The sequence below is a fragment of the Heterocephalus glaber genome, unplaced genomic scaffold, assembly GCF_053883595.1.
Source record: "Heterocephalus glaber isolate CG9 unplaced genomic scaffold, H.glaber_assembly_v1.0 deba00001606, whole genome shotgun sequence".
Taxonomy (NCBI): domain Eukaryota; kingdom Metazoa; phylum Chordata; class Mammalia; order Rodentia; family Bathyergidae; genus Heterocephalus; species Heterocephalus glaber.
The window spans coordinates 10,375,435-10,388,987 of NW_028258377.1; the positions used below are offsets into that span (position 1 = coordinate 10,375,435).

General features: G+C 37.9%; 1 long non-coding RNA gene across 4 annotated transcripts in view; it reads right to left on the bottom strand.

Annotated features, from left to right (window-relative positions):
• Positions 1-13,553, bottom strand: part of LOC147822921 (uncharacterized) — a 408,296-nt gene that overhangs the window by 180,369 nt on the left and 214,374 nt on the right. The gene's annotated exons all lie outside the window — the stretch shown is intronic.

The following is a 13,553-nucleotide window of genomic DNA, read 5'->3' on the forward strand; positions in this document are numbered from 1 at the left end:
CCAAAATGGAACTGCAGGGGATAAGGAAATGAAAAGTACACACTCCATAGGATACCTTTGAGGAGTAAGAGTAAGAAAGTTAATGCATGAAACACCAACACAGTGCCTGGCGCACAGTCTATTCTTGGTCAATGTTATGATTATTTCCACACCCGGGTGTAACTGAGCTATTGTGTACTGCTCAAAGTCATTCAGTTGTTCCAAGCCATGTTACTGTGAGGTGTGTTTGCCCAGCAAGTGCCACTTTCTCATTTCCCAAAAGCACTGTAGAGGCAAGAAGAGCCCTGATGACATCATAACATTTTGTGAGAATTAATCAAGATTGTGATTATCGTGTGCTTAGCTCAATGTTTGACAGAGATTATGTGTTCAATAAATTTTCACTGCCATTACTTTATTGTTGCTATTAATAATGTTTCATCTCTAATCACACACACACACACACACACACACACACACATGATTCCTACCTTGTCAAGCCAGTTTTCCCATTGCCTGCTGAATGTGGAGTGTGTGTAGCCCCTCCAAGGCTTTGCTCAGTCTGCCTCAAGTATCCCCTGGCTTCCTTTTAGGTGGAGCCTTCCCATGCTGGAAACTCCTCTTCAGTTCCCACATTCTTTGTAAACCCTTCCTTGACAATTCTTGCCTTCCTCTTTTGAACCCCCAGTGCATTCACTGTCATCATAATTCACTTAACAATGAATCAGGTAGTGCTTTGTCACAGCTCCCTTATTGTACGTAAACCTGTCTTCATACCTTCCTTACTGCTTGTAAGCCCTCAACTTCCAGCTCTTGGACGCGAAGGACCTGCAGCACCTAGTCCAGAATTTTATCCCAAGAATACTAGGTTGGTTCATCTGAAACATCACATGAGATATGGTAGCAAAATCACCATGTTAATTCTTTAAAATATCCACTTCATGGATTAAAGATCTAAATATTAAGTCAGAAACACTAAACTTGCTGGAAGATAAGTTAAGTAGAACTCTTGATGACATTGGCATAGGAAAAGACTTTATGAACAAACCCTCAGGAGCATAGGAACTAGCAGAAAGAATCAACAACTGGGATATCATCCTATTAAAAAGCTTCTGCACTGCAAGAGAAACTACCAACAGAGCTAAGAGACAACCTACAATGTGGGAAGAAATATTTAGCAGCTGTAACTCAGACAAAGGTCTACTATCAAGAATATATAAAGAACCGAAAAAAATCAGACCTCCCAAATTCAAAGACCCAATTCAAACATGGGCATCTGAAATGAACAGACATTTCTCAGACAAAGAAGTAAAAACAGCAAGTAAATATATGAAAAACTGTTCAACATCACTGGTCATTTGAGAGACGCAGATGAAAACAACACTGAGATTCCACCTCACCCCACAAAGAATGGCTGCTATCAAGAAATCAACCAATAACCAATGCTGGCGGGGGTGTGGAGAGAAAGGAACCTTTCTCCATTGTTGGTGGCAATGTAGATTGGTGCAACCACTGTGGAAATCAGTATGGAGATACCTCAAAGAACTAGGGCTAGAGGTCCCATTTGACCCAGCTATTCCCCTACTGGGAATCTTCCCCAAAGAATTAAAAGAATCACACCACAGCCATATATGTGCACCTATGTTTATAGCGGCACAATTTATAATAGCTAAAGCTTGGAAACAGCCCAAGTGCCCATTAACTGGAAACTGGATAAAGAAGATGTGTTTTTTTTTATGAAATAGAGTACTACTCAGCCATAAAGAATGAGAAACTAGAGACATTTATAGCTAAATGGATGCATATGGAGGCCATACTCTTAAGTGAAATAAATAGGACACATATGTGTAAATACCAAATAGTTTCTCTAGTGTGAGAAACTGAAAGTGTAAATAAGGATGAAAATGATTAAAATGAATAATTGATAATTTGAAATGAGAAAAGGTCCAAGGGTTTGGGGATGGCAGAAGGGAAAGGGGAAAGGAAAGAAGGGAAAGAAAAAAATTATAAGAAAAAAAATGGAATCAAACTCTGTAGATAAGGAAGGGTGGAGGGGGTGAAGGGTGCACAGGTAATGGGAGAAAAAATAAAAACTAAGATGCATCATGTTCTGGTACAAACACCCAATGATAAATGTAAATGTATTTTATACCTAAAATGCAACAATAAATATATATTTTTTAAAATACATAAATAAATAAAATATCCACTTCAGGGTATCTACATAGATGAGTCTAAGCAAACTGTTCATCCCTTTCTGTTGCTGATTTCCCAGACTGCTCCACAACAAAACAAAGCATCCCTTGAGCCTATGGGAACTTCACAGTACAACTCTGAGATATTGTTTATTAGGGATAATGAACCAGGGCTTCACTTAGTAACTCTTTTGAAATGGGGGAAAGATGAACTTTTGCTCCACATCTTGCATCCTTTTCCTTCATCTGAGAACCTATGCATCAAATAAACATGCATTGACTGATGAGAAAATACAGAAAAGGATATAGAACAAAGTGAGTTACAGATACTGACCTGAGGAGAGCTTAAGTGTCTGCAAAGAAGCAACCAGGAAGTACAAGATGAGGACCTCAGCAGCTTGGAGCCAGCCTCCATGCCGCCCATGCCCCACCTCCCAGCGACCAGCTTAGCCATACTGGAGCGTGCAGTACCCACCCCCACTCCCCCCACAACCTGTGCCTCTGGCCTCCTGGCTGCTCCGGTACGTGGTTCCACACTACAGAGGCACAGGTGGTCATTAAGGCCATTGTCCTGAGCTCCAGAGATAGAACAGAAGTGAACAACAGAAAGAAAGCCTCTCTCAGGCTCCTTGATGAAAACTGAAGCCCACTGGAAAAGTGAAGAGAATCTCTACAATAAAGGCACACCAGACCACCATACTTGGTAAGTTGGAGGGATCATCACCTCCCATCAGAACCTATCTTCAGGGGAAGGGCAGATGGAACCTGCAGTAGAACCTTGCATAGTTCAACCCTGCAGGAGGACAGGGAGCTCAACTTGGGACTCGGTAGCCAGAAGTCTGCCTAAATCTCACAGGTCTGCTACTGGCTTGCTGAGTCTCATTGACTTATATCTGCATACTGCTGCCTATGTTATCTACTGTAACAACAGAGACATATGCTGAAGTAGGCCCTTCATTTTTAGTTTTTATTTGTTATTTTCAAAATTATTTTTTTCTCTATTTTTAATTTTCATTTTTTTCTATTCTTCTCAACTTTTTCTCTTTTTTCTTCTTTTTTTTCTTTTTCTCTTTTCTTTCTCACTCTCTCACTCTCTTGCTCTTGCTGTCCCACATTGTTCTTCCTCTCCCTTTTTGTTCCTGTTCTGTCCCTAATTCAGATTTCTTCTTTCTTTTTCTTTTTTTCTCTTTTTCCTTCTCTCTATTGTCATTAGTTTTAAAGGAAAGTAAATAGTTTCTAGCCTCCCTATTGCTATTAGGTTGTTCTGGTCTCATATTTATTCTTTCTTTCTGTCTTTTCCTCTTGTCTTCAACAGTTTCCTAGGGTTTACATGCTCTTCCTGTGTCCTCTAACCTCACTGCTAACCTTTCCCTATCCTTCTACCTATCCCTCCCTCCCCAACTCCTTCTAAGTCCCCACCCTGAAGGGTAAAGTTGCTATATTGAAGAGTTTATTCACTATAAACATATGTTGGGCTGGTCCTTGATTTTGATTTAATTCACACAGTTAAAGGTTAATTTATAACTAATTAATAACTACCACAAATTGTCATTTTACTAAGCTGTGCTTGATGCTATTGTGCTGCTGATTGTATCAGTTGGGCTAAGGTGTTGTGATTGATCTAATCAGTGGTCCTTTCTGGTATAATGAAAATGAGACAACCTCAGAGTCATTAAAGACTCAAAACCTAAAGACCAGCTATATCTGGAAGACACCTCTGAGAAGCAATCTTTCCATAAGGGGTCTAAATACAAGTGACAAAGATACTTACAATAAGCAATATTGAAGTATCAACCCAGGAACTACACCAAGGATAATACCAAAAACAAAAATGAGAAGACATTTAAGCAAGGCAGAAATCCAGATTTCCACCCCACCAAAGGCAAATTCTGGGGGAAACGAGGTAGGAAAGTCTGATAATCAACCACCTGGACACCCCGAACTGATACCACAAGAAGTAACAAAACAGATGAATGAGGCTCTAGAAAAATTCAAAATAGAAATAATTTCCCAGATAACTACAGAAATGGTGAGCAGAATGAAAGACATAATTAGAAACTCTAGAACAGAAACAGATTAAAAAAAATAGATGATCTCTGGACCATGATGGAAACCATGAGTGCCCAGCATAGGAAAGAAATAGAAATCATGAATGCCCAACATAAGAAAGAAATGGAATCCATGAAACAGATTCAGACAGATATCTAGGAGATTAAAAACTCTATTGAAAGCATACACAGCAGACTGAGCCAATCTGAAGACAGAATATCAGATATAGAAGTCAGGATGGCAGTCAGTGACCAAGAAAAGAGAGATCTCTTAAAAATAGTAAGGGGCCATGAGAAATAAATCCAACAGCTCCTAGATGATGCAAAGAAGAATAATATAACTGATAAGAGTCCATGAAAAAGCAGGAGAAAGTACAAATGACATAAAAAAATGATTCACAGAATTAATGACAGAAAACTTCCTGAACAGAGGAAAAGAATTTGACATACACATAAGTGAGGCATATAGGATTCCAACTAGCCATGATCAAACAAAATCTACACCTAGACATATAATAATTAAGATCCTGGAAATGCAACAGAAGAACAAAATACTACAAGAAGTTAGAGAAAATAAATAAATCACGTGCAAAGGAAAGCCCATCAGAATCACAGCAGACTTTTCAACACAAACCCTGAAGTCAAGGACACCCTTGAGTGAGGTATTTCAAGCCCTAAAAGAAAACAACCTCCAACCTAGACTGATGTATCCTGCAAAACTATCTTTCAAACTTGATGGAGAAATTAGATACTTCCATGACAGAGAACACCTGAGAAACTTCATGAATACCAAACCAGCACTCCAAACAATTCTAAACAATACCCTAGAAGACGATAATGAAGGTCACAAATCCATAAGGCCTAACAGAGCAAATTCATCAGGCAAGGTAAGAAATTGAAAGAGGCAAAAAAATAAAACTAAAAAACCCAACAACAGGAAAATAACATGATAATGATAAGTCAATACATATCAGTTATAACCATCAATGTTAATGGCCTCAATTCACCAATCAAATGAAATAGACTGGCAGAATGGATTAAGAAGCAAAATCCAACACTATACTGTATACAAAAAACCCACTAGTTCAAAAAGAAACTCATAGACTGAAAGTAAAAAGATGGAAAACAGTTCTCCATGGGACAAGAACCCAGAAAAAAGCAGGGGTAGCTATCTTATTTGCAGACAAAGTAAATTTTAAACCAAAACTAAGAGACACAAAGAAGGATACTACATACTTGTAAAGGGAACAATCCAAGAGGAAGAGATGACAATCATAGATATATGTACACCAAATGCTAATGCCCCCAACTATACAAAACAAATATTAGGGGACATGAAAAGCCAAGTAAGCACTAATACAATTATAGTGGGGGAACTCAGTACCCAACTGTCACAAATACACAGATCATCTAGACAAAAAATCAAAAATGAAATAGTAGAACTGAAGCAAACTGTTGAACAAATGGACTTAATAGACGTCTACAGAGTGTTCCACCCCAGAAAAATAGAATATACATTCTTTTCTGCTGCACATGGGTCATTTTCCAAAATAGACTACATACTAGCTCATAGAACATGTTTAAGTAAATGCAAAGGAATTGAAGTTATCCACTGTATATTGTCAGACCATAGTGCAATTTAACTGGAGATCAATAGTATAAGAAACCACAAGAACTTCACAAACACATGGAAATTGAATAACAGTCTCCTGAACAACAAAATGGGTCAGAGAGGAACTCGAAGAAGAAATTAGATACTTTTTTATAAATAAATGATAATGCCAATACAACATACAGGAATCTATGAGACACAATGAAAGCAGTTCTACAAGGAAAAAACATAACAGTGAATGCCCACACTAGGAAAACAGAATGAGCTCAAATAAAAAACCAAATGGTGAATCTTAAGCTCCTAGAAAAAGAAGAGCAAGACAAACTCAAAGCTCATACAAGGGAGGAAATTATAAAGATCAGAGTCAAAATCAATGCAATGGAGACTAAGAGAATGATACAAAAAAATCAACAAATCAAAGACTCGGTTTTTTGAAAGAATAAATAAAATTGATAAACCCTTACCAACCTTATCAAAAAAAGGGAAGAAAGGGCTCAAATCCAGGCAATTAGGAATGAAGTCACAACAGATCCAGCAGAAAACCAGACAATCATCAATACCTACTTCGAGAACCTGTACTCTAATAAAATGGAAAACACAGAAGAAATGGACAGATTTCTAGATACATATGAATCGCCAAAATTGAACAAGAAGATATAAAAATTCTAAACACCCCGATTACAATCAGTAACATTAAAAACATAATTAAAAATCTACCAACATTAGTTCTTTGAGGTATCTCCATACTGATTTCCACAGTGCTTGCACCAGTCCATACTCCCACCAGCAGTGGAGCAGGGTTCCTCTTTCCCCACAGCCCTGCCAGCATTTGTTATTGGTGGATTTCATGATGGCAGCCATTCTTTCTGGAATGAAGTGGAATCTCAGTGTTGTTTTCATTTGCATCTCTCGAATGACCAGTGATGTTGAACATTTTTTCATGTATTTATTTGCTATTTCTACTTCTTTGTCTGAGAAATGTCTGTTCATTTCAGATGCCCATTTTTGGATTGGGTCTTTAAATTTGGGAGGTCTGATCTTTTTAAGTTCTTTATAGATTTGAGATAGTAGACCTTTGTCTGAGGAAGAGCAGGTGGAGATTTTTTTTCCCACATTGTGGGTTGTCTCTTCACACTGCTGATGGTTTCTCTTGCTGTGCAGAAGCTTTTTAATAAGAAGAGATCCCACTTGTTGATTGTTTGTGCTAGTTCACAGGCAACTGAGGTTTTGTTCATAAAATCTTTTCCTACACCAATGTCTTCAAGGGTTCTACCTAACCTCTGTTCCAAGTGGTTCAGAGTTTCTATTTTAATATTTAGATCTTTAATCCATTTTGATTTTAGTTTAGTGCATGGTGAGAGATACAGGTCTAGTTTTAATCTTTGGCAAGTTGAAGCCCAATTTTTCCAGCACCATTTCTTAAAGAGGCTATCTTTCCTCCAGTGAGGGTGTTTGGCTCCTTTGTCAAAGATGAGATGGGTGAGTGTGTCTGGGGTTGTTTCTGCATCTTCTAATCTGTTCCACTGGTCCTCAGGTCTGTTTCTTTGCCAGTACCATGCTGTTTTTATCACAGTAGCTTTGTAGTATAGTTGCAGGTTGGGGATTGTGATACCCCCTGCCTTGTCTCTGTAACCTAAAATTGCTTTTGCTATTCTGGGTCTCTTCTTGTTCCAAATGAATTTTTGGATTGTTTTCTCAAGGTCTATGAAGTATGCTGCTGGGATCTCAATTGGAATTGCATTAAATCTGTATAGCAGTTTTGGAAGTATGGCCATTTTCTCTATATTAATCCTTCCTACCCAGGAGCAGGGGATGTCTGTCCATTTTCTGATATCATCTTTAATCTTTCTTTTCAGAGTCCCATAGTTTTCAAAGAAGAGGTCTTTGATTTCTTTCGTTAGGATGATTCCTAGGTATTTCAGTTTTTTGGATGCTATTGTGAAAGGAATTATTTGCCCTACTTCTCTCTCAGTGAGTCTGTCATTGGTGTAGAGGAAAGCTATTGATTTTTGTGTGTTGACCTTGTAACCAGCTACTTTACTGAATTTGGTTATTAAGTCTAGAAGACTTTTGGTGGAGTTCTTGGGGTCTTCTATATAGAGCATCATGTCATCTGCAAATAATGACAATTTGACTTCTTCATTACCTATCTTTATTTCTTTTATTTCTTTCTCTTGTCTAATTGCCATAGCTAATGTTTCCAGAACTATATTGAACAAGAGTGGTGATAGTAGACATCCTCATCTTGTTCCTGATTTGAGTGTGAAGGATTTCAGTTTTTGACCATTTAGTATGATATTGACTGTTGGAAGTCCCATTTGACCCTGCTATTCCACTGCTGGAGATCTTCCTCAAAGAATTAAAAGAATCATACCACAGTGATATATGTGTGCCCATGTTCATAGCAGCACAGTTTGTAATAGCTAAAACTTGGAAACAGCCCAAATGCCCATCAACTGGAGACTGGATCAAGAAAATGTGGGTTTTTTTATAAAATGGAGTACTACTCAGCCATAAAAAATGAGAAACTAGAGACATTTATAGCTAAGTGGATGCACATTGAGGCGATACTCTTAAGTGAAATAAATAGGACACTCATGAATAAATACCGAATAGTTTCTCTAGTGTGAGAAACTGAAAGTGTAAATAAGGACTAAATGTATAATAGGTAATGTGAAATAGGAAGAAAAGGGGCAAAGGGGAAGGAAGTGGGAGGGCTAGGGGAAAGGATAGAAGGGAATGGGATTAATATGAGAAAATGGAAAAATAGGAACAAAATCTTTGTAAATAGGGAGGAACGGAGGGGTTGAAGGGAGGGCTGGGCAAGGGTGACAAATGAGAACCAAGAGAGACTATGTAAAGGTGCAAATTTCCAATGATGAATGTCATTATATTGTATACCTAAAATGTACCAAGGATTAGAATAAATAATGGATAATGTAAAATAAGAAGAAAAGGTCCAAAGGGGTAGGGGTAGTGGGAGGGGCAGGGGAAAGGAAAGAAGGGAAAAGAAAAATGATGAGAAATGGAAAACATGGAAATAAAGTCTTTGTAAATAGGGAAGGGTGGAGGGCATGAAGGGAGGGCTAGGAATGGGGAAAAATAAGAACCAAGATGCATTATGTAAAGGTACAATTCCCAATGAAAAATATAATTGTGTTGTATACCTACAATGTACCAGTAAAAGAATTTAATAAATAAAAAAAGAAAAAAATAGCAGACATATTAAAAAAAAAATCTACCAACAAAGAAAAGCCCAGGTCCTGATGGATTCACTGCTGAATTCTACAAGACATTTAGAAAAGAACTATTGGCATTACTCTTTAAACTTTTCAATGAAATTGAAAGGGAAACAATACTTCCAAACTCATTCCTGGAAGCAAATGTTACTTTGATTCCAAAACCAAGGAAAGATCCAAGCAAAAAAGAGAACTACCGGCCAATCTGCCTAATGAACATAGAAGCAAAATCCTCAATAAGATACAGAGGGTCATCAAGAAGATCCTCCACCATGAACAAGTAGGATTTATCCCAAGGATGCAAGGATAGTTCAACGTACATAAATCAATAAATGTAATACACTATATTAACACAGTTAAGGATAAAAACCATATGATCAACTCATTAGATGCAGAAAAAGCATTGGACAAAATCCAACACACGTTCATGATAAAAACCCTGCAGAAAATTGGAATAGAAGGTCTTTATCTCAACTTGATAAAGGCTATCTATGAAAAACAATAGCCAACATCATACTAAATGGTCAAAAACTGAAAATCTTCATGCTAAAATCAGGAACCAGGCAAGGATGTCCACTATTACCACTCCTGTTCAATATAGTTTTAGAAATATTACCCACAGCAATTAGACAAGAGAAAGAAAGAAAAGGAATACGATAGGAAAGGAAAAAGTTTACTCTCATTATTTGCTGATGATATGATACTTTACATAGAAGATCCTAAAAACTCCACCAAAAGACTTCTAGACTTAATTGACAGATTCAGTAGAATAGCTGGATACAAGGTCAACACTCAAAAATCAATAGTCTTCTCATACACAAATAATAGACTCACTGAAAGAGAAATTAAGAAAACTATCCCTTTCACAATAGCACCCTAAGAAATGAAATGTCTAGGAATCAATCGAACAAAGGAAGCAAAAGACCTCTACATTGAGAACTATAGCACTCTGAAAAAAAGAGATCGAAAAGCATATAAGAAAATGGAGAGAAATCCCCTGTTCCTGGGTAGGAAGAACCAATATAGTGAAAATGACCATACTTCCAAAACTGCTATACAGATTCAATGCAATCCTGATTGAAATCCCAAAAGCATACTTCACAGAACTAGGGAAAACAATCCAAAAGTTCATCTGAAACCAGAAAAGACCTAGAATAGCAAAAGCAATTCTAGCCAACAGGGTCATGGCAGGGGGTATCACAATTCCCAATTTGAAACCGTACTACAAAGCCACTGTAATTAAAACAGCAAGGTACTGGCAAAGAAACAGACTCAAGGATCAGTACAATAGATTAGAAGATGCAGAAACAACTCCAGACATACTCAACTACCTCATCTTTGACAAAGGAGCCAACCATCCTCACTGGAGGAAAAATAGCCTCTTTGATAAATGGTGTTGGAAAAACTGGATTTCAACCTGCCAAAGATTAAAACTAGACCCCTATTTTACACCATGCACTAAACTAAAATCTAAGTGGATTAAATATCTAAATATTAAAACAGAAACAGTAAACTAGCTGGAAGATAAGTTAGGTAGAACTCTTGAAGACACTGGCATAGGAAAAGATTTTATGAACAAAACCTCAGTAGCACAGGAACTAGCACAATCAACAACTGGGATTGTATCGTATTAAAAAGCTTCTGTACTGCCAGAGAAACCACCAACAGAGACAAGAGACAACCTACAATCTGAGAAAAAAATTTTACCAGCTGTTCCTCAGACAAAGGCCTACTATCTAGAATATATAAAGAACTCAAAAAAATCAAAACCCCCCAAATATAGACTCAATCCAAAAATGAGCATCTGAAATGAACAGACATTTCTCAGACAAAGAAGTAAAAGCAGCAAATAAACATGAAAAAATGTTCAACATCACTGGTCATTCGAGAGATGCAGATGAAAACAACACTGAGATTCTACCTCACCCCAGAAAGAATGGATGCTCTCATGAAATTAACCAATAACAAGTGTTGGTGGGGTTGTGGGGAGAAAGGAACCCTTCTTCATTGTTGGTAGGAGTGCAGACTGGTGCAACTACTGTGGAAATCAATGTGGAGATACCTCAAACAACTAGGATTGGAAGTCCCATTTGACCCAGATATTCCTCTGCTGGGTATCTTCCCCAAAGAATTAAAAGAATCATAGCACAGTGATATATGCTCACCCATGTTTATAGCAGCACAGTTTGTAATAGCTAAAACTTGGAAACAGCCCAAGTGCCCATCAACTGGAGACTGGAAAAAGAAGATGTGGGGGTTTTTTTCATAAAATGGAGTACTACTCAGCCATAAAGAATGAGAAACTGGAGACATGTGTAGCTAAGTGGATGCACATTGAGGCTATATTCTTAAGTGAAATAAATAGGACACACACATGTGTAAATACCAAATGGTTTCTGTGGTGTGAAAAACTAATAGTGTAAATAATAATCAAAATGTATAATTGATATTGTGAAATAGGAAGAAAAGGTTTAAAGCAATAGGGGAAATTGGAGGGGAAGAGAGAAAGAAGGGAAAAGAAAAAATGAGAAAAGGAAAAACATGGAAACAAAGTGTTTGTAAATAAGGAAAGGTGGAGGGGGTGAAGGGAGGGCAGAGGAATGGGGAAAAAAATAAGAACCAAGATACGTCATGTAAAGGTACAAGATCCCAATGATGAATGTAACTGTATTGTATACCTAAAATGTACCAATAAACTACATGGGGAAAAAAAGGTATTCACACATGAACAGCAGATTTTTTTTCTCACCCAGCACAAAGTGCCAGAGTCCTACCTACATCAGGGCCAAATGTTCACAAAGCACAGAGGAGGCCAATGGTCCATATGGACACCCACCCCTATACCTATCTTTTTCACCAACAAATCCTTCCCCACTTCAAGATTCATTGTAATCCCTTCTCCTTCTGGAGCTTTTTTCAGATTCTCTGGACACAAGAATCACTTCCCTGTTCAGATCATTCAGCCCTTTCTTGTCAGTTCCACACTGTTTCACAAAGCATTTTGCATGGTCCTGCAAAAATCCCATCAAGGTTTTCTTCTAATTTAAGAAAGCTGAGACAAGCGTATCTCTGGAAGTGTCACTGTGATGCCCAATATCAAATACTTATGTTCATCAAAACAGACACATTGATCGATTATATCTTCATAAATGAATGCTATAGATATAAAAATAAAATCAATCTATATTAACAAAGGGTCATTTAAGTCATGTTTCACAATGTGAAGGATCTTTTTGAAAATGAATTCCACTGCCAAAAGGAAAATAAATTACAAAACTGAAGATTTTTTCCTCTCACAATCCTGTAATTAATTTTTTATCTCTTGAAGAATTCCTGGCATTTTTGTCTTCTGCTTTCAGTATATGATGCCCAACAGTATGTCAGTCCACTTTCGGATGCTACGGCAACCATCCAAGTTTAAAAGCTTTAAAAACAGAGTTTGTTTTTGGCTTATGGTTTCAGAGGTTTCAGTAAATGGTCAATTGGCCATCTACTGGGTCGATTGGCCCAGTTGCTTTTGGGTCTGTGCCAAGGAAGAACGTCACAGCAGGAGAGTTTAGTGGAGCAAAGCTGCTTGCTTCATGGTAATGGAGAAGCAAAGAGAGAAAAGAGCAGGGATCCCAATATACCCTTCAAAGGTACACTTCAGTTACCTCACTTTCTTCCAGTGGTTCCCATCTCCCAAAGGTTCCACCACCTCCAAGAAGAACCACAGCATGTGGCCAAGTCTTTAACACATGAGCTTTTTCAGAACATTTCAGATTCAAACTATGGCAAACAATATTAATTGTGATGGAGCTAGGTTTTTATTTTCATGTTCAGAAAATTGGATTCAATTTCAGAAGCAGTAGGGAGCAGATGCTGTGGGGTTCTGTCATTCTGAGGAGAAAGGAGAAGCCTTCCTGGCTTTTCTCTAGCTTGAGGAGTTGGATCTGTTCACTTGAGAAGGGTGTGCACAGAAGGCAAGAAAGTGTTGACATCATTTTCTAAGTTTCTGCAGACAGGATGCCCATCTGCTCTGTTTCCCAAATCCATCCTGACCCTGATAAAATCAGAAATCCCCAAGGGACCTCGGGGGTCACTGGTGGTTTCACCTCCCTTGCAGAGACAGCTCTTCTTAATCAAGCTGGTGTTGCATATCTCCTCCTGCTGAGGAGCCTGCAATATTTTCTCTGGTTTGCAGAATCCTACTTGAGGACTTCTGGGGGTTGTGGGCCATCAGAGTACTTTCACTGGTAGAGATCAAGCATCGTGGGTTGCCAGGAGTTAATATCATTGTTTACAATCATCAACAGCAGAGGCTGTTTTAGTAAGAGTTGAAGTAGTAGAAGTACTGATACTAGAAGAAGAAGAAGAAGCATATTCTAGTACTAGACTAATATTTATTCCTGGTTTCTCCAATGACTTGCTTCATGACCTTGGCAAAGTAACAATCTCTTGAAGCTTCAGCTTTCTCGGGATTTAAAAAAATAATATTAAT